General features: G+C 41.5%; 1 pseudogene; it reads left to right on the forward strand.

Annotated features, from left to right (window-relative positions):
• Window positions 1-2,943: 2,943 nt before the first annotated feature.
• LOC121808793 lies at window positions 2,944-9,637 on the forward strand (annotated as a pseudogene).
• Window positions 9,638-9,854: the final 217 nt, after the last annotated feature.

The raw sequence follows: 9,854 nt of genomic DNA on the forward strand, positions 1-9,854 counted from the left end.
GCGTCGTTAAAAAAAACCGAAAAAAAAGAAAGACGCATGACCCTCATGCGTCTCTATGAAAGACGCATGACTGTCATGCGTCTCATTAAAAAGAGACGCATGAGGGTCATGCGTCTCTCCCAAATCCGGAACAAAAAAAATGCAGTACAAACGAGGAATGATTAACATAGTCTAGAACTAAAGAAGAAAAAACCCTGCATATCCTTCTTCATCAGATCTCGTGGATTAAACATCCTGTACTTATGTTATACTATAAGGGGGTGTTCGGTTGGTAAGATTAAATCTCATGATTAAATATGTATCATGTTTGGTTCATAAGATTGAACCCTTCAACTTAATCCTAGATGGATAGTTTCATGATAATTAGTCATAGTCTCCCCCTCCAACTAAAATAATCCCACAACATAATTCTAGATGGATAGTCTAATGATATTAGTCATGGCAACCGAACGCCACCTAAGTTATATTATTACACTCCCTCCGTCCCCAAAGAGTATGAACTTTGGATTCGGCATGAGTTTCAATGCATTATTGGTACTGCATACTTTTCAGGGACGAAGAGAGTATTACTTAGTATTTTGGCGAGTGTGAAACATACAAATAACCTGATAGAACGTGATTACGGAAACACATGCAAAAACTTTCTTTCACAATGGCTTCTTTTAATATCTCACACAAGTTCATTCATACCTATCTATTTTCATAGTATTTTAATTTTACAAAAAAATTACTATCATATTTTTAATTCATATTCACCGTATCCCATTAAAAATGAAACGTTTTCCTTTTCGGATTGCCCCATTAAAAATGAAACGTTTCCTAATATGGAAATACCGTCATCTCTACTTCCCCCTTCTTTCTCTCTTCACCAAAATAAAACAGCATAAAATCCCGTGATAAAAAGCAAACGTTTCATATTTAATGAGACAGATGGAGTATTTTTTTAATCAACAATACTACATGATACACATGAAGTGAACTGAAATGAGTTAAACGAGTTGAAAGTTTCTTTAAGAGCACCCGCAATGGGCGAACGATGGCACGCCCGATGGCGCGCATCGTCCGCGCCATCCATCGTCCGCACCCATTGCGGGTGCGCGCCATAGGGCGCGGACGATAGTCGCGCCCTATACTTCGGTCGCGGAGGATAGCGCGGACGATGGCCATCGTCCGCGCCATCGTCCGTCCCATTGTGGAGGTCGCGGACGATGGCACGCGGTTTCGTTTTTTTTATAAATACCGTTCATTTGTAACATTTCATTTCACGTGATTTCATTTTCGAAACTTACATTTACATAATTACTACGAAATGGATTCAAACCCCAATAGTCCTACACCCATTACGATCCCGATTATCGTTCATTCGACACCAACACCCATTACGATCCTGATTTCAGTACGGAATCGTATGGGTTGTCTGACATGGGGCCGTCTCCGCACCGCCCAACCGCAGCGGCCGATCCCGACCCCGCCGCGACCGCTTCCGCCCCAGCCAGAAAGAAGCGGAACCGGCAGCGGGAGCAGAAGTTGCCGCCTCCCGGTGATTGCGATGAGTACGCCCCCGGCCGTACGAACTACAACGACGACGAAACTCTCACTTTGGCCCGGTGTTGGGTAGATATATCGGAAGATCCGATATTCGCGAACAACCAGCGACAGATCGCGTACTGGGAACGCATCACGGACCTCTACAATTCGGTCAAGCCGCCGACCGCGTACAAGCGCAAGCGTGAGCAACTCCGCAAGCACTGGGATCAAGTCAAGAAGCAAGTGAACTTGTACGCGGAGGAGTTCGAGAAGTTCACGAGGTCACAGGTGAGCGGCGAGAGCGCGAGCGACGTGCGCACTAAAGCGATGTTGTCGTACCGGTCGATGTGCATGAAGAATTGGCAAATACTACAAAATGAAACTTGCAAATATAACCACAATTTATAATCTTTTGCTGATTTTATTTTGAATCAATGACATAAATAATACTCATATAATTGCATGAATCAAAATTTTGAAAAGTAAACAATCTACACGTTATATCCCCAGAAATATCTTTGAGAGTTGAGAGGGTAAAAGACAGGTATGAGATAATACCGCAATTGTCAGCATTCAGTGAGCAGCATGGCCAGTGTAACTGCAATTTTATACTACTCACTATATAACACTGATCACATCCCAACTCATCCCCATTTCTGTCCTACTAAATGGAGAGTAAGCTACTTGGTACCGCCTTTCGCCCTCTGCCACCTTAGTTCCAATATTCCAAAGCAAACATCTTCCCGCCTTCAATTTCCCTGTTCAATTTTGGAATGTTTTCAGTCTTACATATGCATTAACTGTTTAGTAAAACTGGACTTAATCATAAAGCAGACATATACATATACATTGCTTTTATCGCAACGTATAAGGATATAAATCAGGCTTGTTAGAGATCCCTTAATTTAGTATTTAGGACTGCTCCAATATTCTAAATGCAGCTCATAAATTTCAAATTGTTTTTGTGTTTTTGTTAGCTGTAGATGATCTTGTTTGATTTTCAGCAGTGTGCATCACCAAATAGGGTTTACATGTTGCCTTTTTATTGTCTCTTCTCTTTAAACTTCAATTAATTTAGTTCCAATATAAGATATTGATCATCTCGTGTTTCTGATAAACAAGATTTTCATGGTTATTCTAGATTATTGGTCCCGATTGGTCTTCTTAATTACCATTCCTATTACCGGATGCCTTTGGATTTATTAGTGGCAAAGATCTCTGATACGTCATGTTAGGAACCGGTGCTTAAGTCATTATTACTATTTATAAGAAAAGGGATAGTATTTGTAAACACTTGGATGCCTTTGGATTTATTCGCAGCAAAGATCTCCGATACGTCATGTTAGGAACCGGTACTTAGGTCATTCTTACTATTTTTAAGAAAAGAGATTGCCTTTGGATTTATTCGCAGTAAAGATGTTCATGTTAGGAACCGGTACTAAGGTCATGTCAATACGTGTCAGGTGTATGCCGAAAAAAAGGGTGGACGAGTCACAGAAGTACACTCTTGAAAGCATTAGGGACTCCTTGGTCTGGCAAGAAGAGAGCATTGTATTCAGTCGGGTAGAGAGAGCTCAATTTTGTTATAATGCACCAACATATGTGTTGAAAGATAGGAGTATTATTCATTCAACTTGTTCAGAGAATTACAATAGGTACACCTCCTTTAAATAGGCCAAGAGTTACATAAAATTGGCAAGATTTGCCATAATACTCATTCCCTAATTAATTTTTTTTCCTTGCTTACCTATTTTCCTTACTTACATATTTTCCTTTCTAACACTCCCCCTCAAGTTAAGTAATGTGATTACCGATACTTAACTTGCCCAATACCTCATGGAAGCTTCTTGCATCGACAGCTTTCGTGAGTATATCCGCCAACTGATCTTCAGATCTCACAAAAGGAAGTTCTACCGTCTTGGCCTCTATATTGTCCTTGATGAAATGTCGATCCACCTCGACATGTTTTGTCCGATCATGCTGAACTGGATTTTCAGATATACTGATTGCCGCCTTATTATCACAGAACAACTTACATGACTTCTGTGAGTTTAAGTTCAACTCAGTCATCAATTTCCTCAGCCACAAAATCTCAGTCAACCCACTCTTAATCCCTCGAAATTCAGCTTCTGCACTTGACAAGGCTACCACTTTCTGTTTTTTGCTTCTCCACGTGACAAGATTTCCTCCCACAAAGGTAAAATATCCAGCAGTTGATTTTCTGTCATTTGGGTTCCCTGCCCAATCAGCATCCGTGAATCCATGAATCTCTAAATGTCCATGATTCTCGAATAGAATCCCATGGTTCGCTGTCCCTTTCAGATATCGAACAATCCTCAGTATTGCTTCCCAGTGAGCTACTTGAGGTGCATGCATAAACTGACTAACTACTTCAACTGCATAAGCTATGTCGGGTCTAGTGTGGGATAGGTATATCAATTTCCCAACTAAACGTTGATATCTCGTGCGGTGAGTGGCTTCAACTCCTTCAACTATCCGCAGACCATGATTCTGAACCATATGAGTATCTGCTGGCTTACAGTCCAGTAGTCCTGTCTCGGTTAACAAGTCAAATACATATTTTCTCTGACTGATGAAGATCCCCTTCTTTGACCTTAGCACTTCTATACCCAGAAAGTACTTTAGTAATCTCAAGTCCTTCATTTCAAACTCTGCAAACAAATTCTTCCTTAGCTTGCTTATTTCCTCTTCATCATCTCCCGTGATAATCATGTCATCTACATAGATGATGAGGCATGTAATTTTTCTTTCTCTTTTCTTCAAGAATAATGTATGATCAGAGTTGCTTTGTTCATACCCATACTTCTTCATTGCCTCAGAGAATCTCCCAAACCAAGCTCTAGGTGACTGCTTTAGCCCATATAGTGTTCGTTTTAGTTTGCAAATCTTTCCTCCTTCGAAATCTCCAACAAATCCAGGTGGTGGCTCCATGTAAATGGGCTTCTTCAGTTCCCCATGTAAGAATGCGTTTGTCACGTCGAACTGATGTAGTGGCCATTCCCTGACTGCCGCTATTGAGAAGAGCACTCGAATAGTACTCATTTTTGCTACCGGTGAGAATGTTTCAGCATAATCAACACCATAAGTATGAGTGTATCCTTTGGCCACAAGTCTCGCCTTATACCTTTCAATCGACCCATCTGGCCTCCGTTTGATAGTGAAGACCCATCTGCATCCCACAGTTCGAACTCCATCAGGTTTAAGACATACTTCCCATGTATTGTTCTTCATCAGAGCCCGCATTTCTACTAGCATTGCTTCTCGCCAGTGAGCAATTTTCATAGCCTCCGCGGCCGTATATGGGATTTCTTCTTCTTCGTAAAGTGCTGCTTCAAACGCCCTAGCCATCTCTGTTAGATTTGCTTTAGCCAGATTCGCCATAGAATATCGGCTTCTACTAATCCTCTCAGGACTGTATCTCTTAGCCGGGACCCCACGAGTAGTTCTGTTGAGGAGTATATAGCGGCCGGTATCACCATCAATTGCTGCATTCTCATTCTCGTCTACACCAAAAGTGTCGGGAGTAATAACTGTATTATCTGAGCTAGTTTCAGGAATTACCTCGGATATCACTGGAGGAGGACTCGATTCAGGCGTAGGCGGTTGAGGAGGCTCTACAGCAGATGTGACTGACTCGGCAGTGACACTAGCTTGTTCTGTTGGTTCCACGTTCGAGATACTTGGATGTGACATCGGAAAACTGAGGGGTCCAATTTTATCACACTCCCCCTGAACAGCACTCCCCCCTGACCCCGAGGTTGGGTGTGATAGAAGTATTCACTTTCTAGAAAATTACAATTCATGGTTGTTATAACCTTCCTAGACCCTGGGTGATAGCATCGATAGCCCTTCTGATTTACCCCATACCCAAAAAAAACACATTTTATTGCATATGCAGAAAATTTTCCTCTTTCGTGTTTCGGTACATGCACATAAACGGAACAACCAAAGATTTTGAGCGGAAGTATGAGAGGTGGGGGAATATCAGTAAGGGATGCGAGAGTCTGTAAAGGAGTTTTCATACCCAACATTTTTGTAGGCAAACGATTAATCAGGTAGACAACAGTGGCAACAGCTTCGGGCCATAAAAATTTAGGAACATTTGAGTCAAAAAACAGGGCTCTCGTGACCTCTAGGATTATCCTATTCTTTCGTTCAGCTACACCATTTTGTTCAGGAGTGTAAGGACAAGTAGTTTGATGAACTAACCCATTTTCTTTAAAAAATCAGTCATGTCTTTGTTAACAAATTCTCTACCATTATCGGATCTAAGAATTTTGATCGTGGTTTGGAATTTTGTCTGGATCATTGTAAAGAAACGGGTAAATTTTTCAAAAACGTCAGATTTATGCTTCAAAAAATATACCCAAGTCAATCTAGTGCAGTCATCCACAAAAATGAGAAAATATTTAAAACCATGATCACCAACAATAGGAGCTGGACCCCAAACATCGGCATGCACTAGAGAAAAGATAGTCTTAACACGAGTATCACTTGATCTAAAGGATTATCTGTGGTTTTTTGCCAAAACACAAGATTCGCAAGTAATATCCTTAAAATGGGAAAACTTTGGAAAAAGCAATTTTAAATAACCCGAGGATGGATGCCCCAATCTGCGGTGCCATAACCAAGCTTCCCGATTTGCAGATCCGTGAGCAAGCATCGCGGTGCCACCTTGTTGAGTAATCTCATCCACATAATAAAGACCTTGACGCTCAGTGCCACGCCCAATTATCCTCCTCGTCCTGATATCCTGTAATACACAGAAATTTGGATGCATTAGTAACGTACAGTTTAATTCTTTCGTCACGTGGCTGATAGACATAAGTTTATGAGATAATTTGGGCACATAGAGGCAATTTGTAAGCTTCAGGGTTGGGGATATTTCAATGGTTCCACTCCCACCCACAGCGGTCAACTCTCCATCGGCAGTTTGAATTTGGCTTTTAGTTGCCCCATTAAATTCACAAAAATCTTTCAGATCGTAGGTCATAGTATCAGTTGCCCCACAATCAAAAATCCACTCACTCTCCTTAGGGTCAATTTTACTTTGGGCAATGCATGCAATAGGTATATTTTCCAAGGGTGCAAAACGATTTGGGCTTAAGACGGAACTTTCAGACAGTTTTGGGGTCAAACGTGGAATATAGTTTTTCTGGGGTCCTAACTGTAATTTTCCTGGGTCATATTGCATATATTCTGAACTATAAGGACCAGAAATTAAATTACTCATGCTTTGGGGTTTATTCTGAAAATCAAATTGGGGATCGGGGTTTCTCAACCCCAATCCGTTACCTCCATATGACTCCCCTCCTTTATTCTCAGCGAAGGCTGCCTCGCCGGGCCTGCCGCCTCCACCCGGTTGAGGACCGGTATCTCCTGCTCTCCCACGGGTGTTAGTCATCTCCCTATTCCCTGCTCCTTGCAGAAATAATCCGCCTCCATCTTCTACTCCGATGGCTAATCGAGCTTTAGCCTTTTGATTTTCATCCCACCATTCCGGAAATCCAACGAGGAGGAACATGTATCTCGAGTATGTCTTTATTTTCCGCAATGAGAGCACCAAAATTTTGATTTGTCGGGTTTAAAACCGCCTTGGCGATTGGGCTGTTGCGCGGCGGTTCGTGGTGGTGGCTGTTTTGGTCGCGGTGGTGGCTGGTTTCTGACGGCGAACCCGTGTCCGACTTGGCCCGATGATGATCCATCGTTGATTGCGCCGGTCTGGAGATCGATGTCTGCTGCCGGCATGATTTTCAACCGCGTAGCTTCTCGTTTTACCAGACCGTATGCAGTCTCGGCTGAGGGCAACGGGGTTTCCTTGAGAATATCCCTTCGGATCCCGTCATATCTTGCATTCAAGCCTGTTAGGAATTTGAACAGCCGTCTTGTTGCTACATACAATCGAAGTTGGCTAATCCCCTAGTCGCAGCAATCCACAGGTTGATGTTGGCATCGGTCAATTTCGACCCAGATTCCGTGGAGATGTCGCCAATATGTTTCTAGCCCATGTTCCCCTTGCACGATTCGGCCTGCCTTTTCCTCTAGATCGTACAACAGATATGGATCTGCAGTACTTTCGAATGTAGTTTGTAGGCTCTCCCACAGAGCTTGCGCGGTTTGGTGATGTGCAAAGTCGACAACAATTTCTGTTTCGACGTTGTCAATTATCCATGAGAACACTATCATATCAGCTTCCTCCCATTCTGTGTACCCCTTCATTCCAGGTTCCGGCGGCTGCGGTGTACCGGTGATATACCTGTTTGCTCGTCTTCCCACGATGGCTACTCTCATCAGCCGTTTCCATAGGGGATAATTCATCCCGTTGAGTTTAACGGCTAGAGTAACATTTTTACTCATCTTTAATTGTGTCTCCTCCATATTTGGTTTCTCTTCATCGTCTGACATGTTGCAGGTTGAAAATAACCGCCTTCTTGGTCGGGAAATGTTTAGGCTATGATGATTTTGTTATGAGCCTTTGCTCTGGTACCATGTTGAAAGATATGAGTATTATTCATTCAACTTGTTCAGAGAATTACAATAGGTACACCTCCTTTAAATAGGCCAAGGGTTACATAAAATTGGCAAGATTTGCCATAATACTCATTCCCTAATTAATTTTTTTTCCTTGCTTACCTATTTTCCTTACTTACATATTTTCCTTTCTAACAATATGATCCTGATGGTTTCACCAAGGATGGTTTCCGTGGCTCTTTAGTCGAGTACGTGGTCAAAGAAACAGAAAAGGTTCATGCAAAGGTATGTTGAAACTAACTTTTTGTGAAGCTTTAAATACGACCCCTGACGAGCATCCCTTCTTCCCCGACAACTTACCCATGCCCCTCTTCCCCCGTTGGAGTATCCACAGGTAAGACAGAGATGCCTTGACTTCTTAGTTCACCGTCTCCTGTTAAGTCATAACTTTGTAGCAATCGTTCACTAATCTTTCCACATTAACATGTTAACCATCATATTTATTGCTTTGGAGTTAACAAAAACTATTCATAACATAAAGCAAATATTACTAGTTTGTTTGGGGATATCAATAAGCCAACCTTCACTTTTACTAATGATATGTGGCAAAACTTAGAATTTTTGGTTGCATTGCAAATAACACATTCATGTATAAGGATATGCTTCTTGTTATAGCTTTCTTTCATTCTGTGAGCATCGCCCTATTTGGAATCTTTTCGTTCTAAGAGATGATGCTGATACAGGTTCTTCATTCAGCAGCAGACGTGATAAATATTAATGTCCAAGTATGGAATATGTACTTTAGGAATCTCCTTCCAGGATTAGTTAAAGAAGGCGATGATGGTAATTATGGATCAACTGCATTGTTGGATGCTTTATGCTTGCAGGTATACGTAGGATAAATGTAAGTTCCAACATAAATTGAACTTATTTTTCCTAGATGAACCAGTATATTTACCAATCAATTAATCACCATGGTTGTGCCATACCTTACTGTCTGTCAGCTTTGTGTTCCATTGGATTGTGTAATTTATGTTGAATGTAATTTAGAGTGGGTTTATATGCTGCTTCTCACCAAATTTGAACTATTGGTAAGTACATAGTGTTTCGAGATATCAAAGATTTTGCTTGTCTGACAAGCATATCTTGGTTCCATTTATTTAGATTTTTGAATAGGTAAGAGTGGCTAACTGGTCAACTCTCAACTTGTGGACGCTTTCCAAGAGGATTAATTATGGTAAATTTGTAGCTGAAACAAAATTTCAAGCCTCCCCTCCTGAGGTGTACAAAGCTGCAATCAGAGCAAAAGTAAGTTGAGCTGGCTCTGATCCTGTATACATGTAAAACCGAGTGTTATTGACTCTTGTTTGAATCAGGATGGAGGTCAACTGATGGATTTGCTGACATACGAGACTGTGGAAGATACCGTTAATAAGCGCGTGGAGCTAAAAACTCGGAAGTAAGCCCGTGTGCAGGTGAAGTTAGGATTGAACCTGTTTACAAGATAAACCCAAGCATTGTGGGGGTGGGGGAGCTGTACCGCAAATGGATCATGCCGTTAACCAAGCAAGTGCAGGTTGAGTATCTATTGAGAAGGCTTGATTTGGTGTTAGGGTGAAAGAGAATGTTTCCATCAAACTTGTCTACTTTCATCTGTTAATCTGAAGCTTAGCAGTGTATCTTTGCTCTGCTGCATATTATGAAATAAATAGACTTTATATATTGTTGGTGGTTAAAAACTCTGGGTTTTTAAGTCTAGTATTATTGGCAAGCACATGTATTTTAGTGTGTTTGTGGCAATCATAGTGTTGGACTCAATCCATGTTTCAAATTTA

The sequence above is a fragment of the Salvia splendens genome, chromosome 6, assembly GCF_004379255.2.
Source record: "Salvia splendens isolate huo1 chromosome 6, SspV2, whole genome shotgun sequence".
In the NCBI taxonomy this organism is placed as follows: domain Eukaryota; kingdom Viridiplantae; phylum Streptophyta; class Magnoliopsida; order Lamiales; family Lamiaceae; genus Salvia; species Salvia splendens.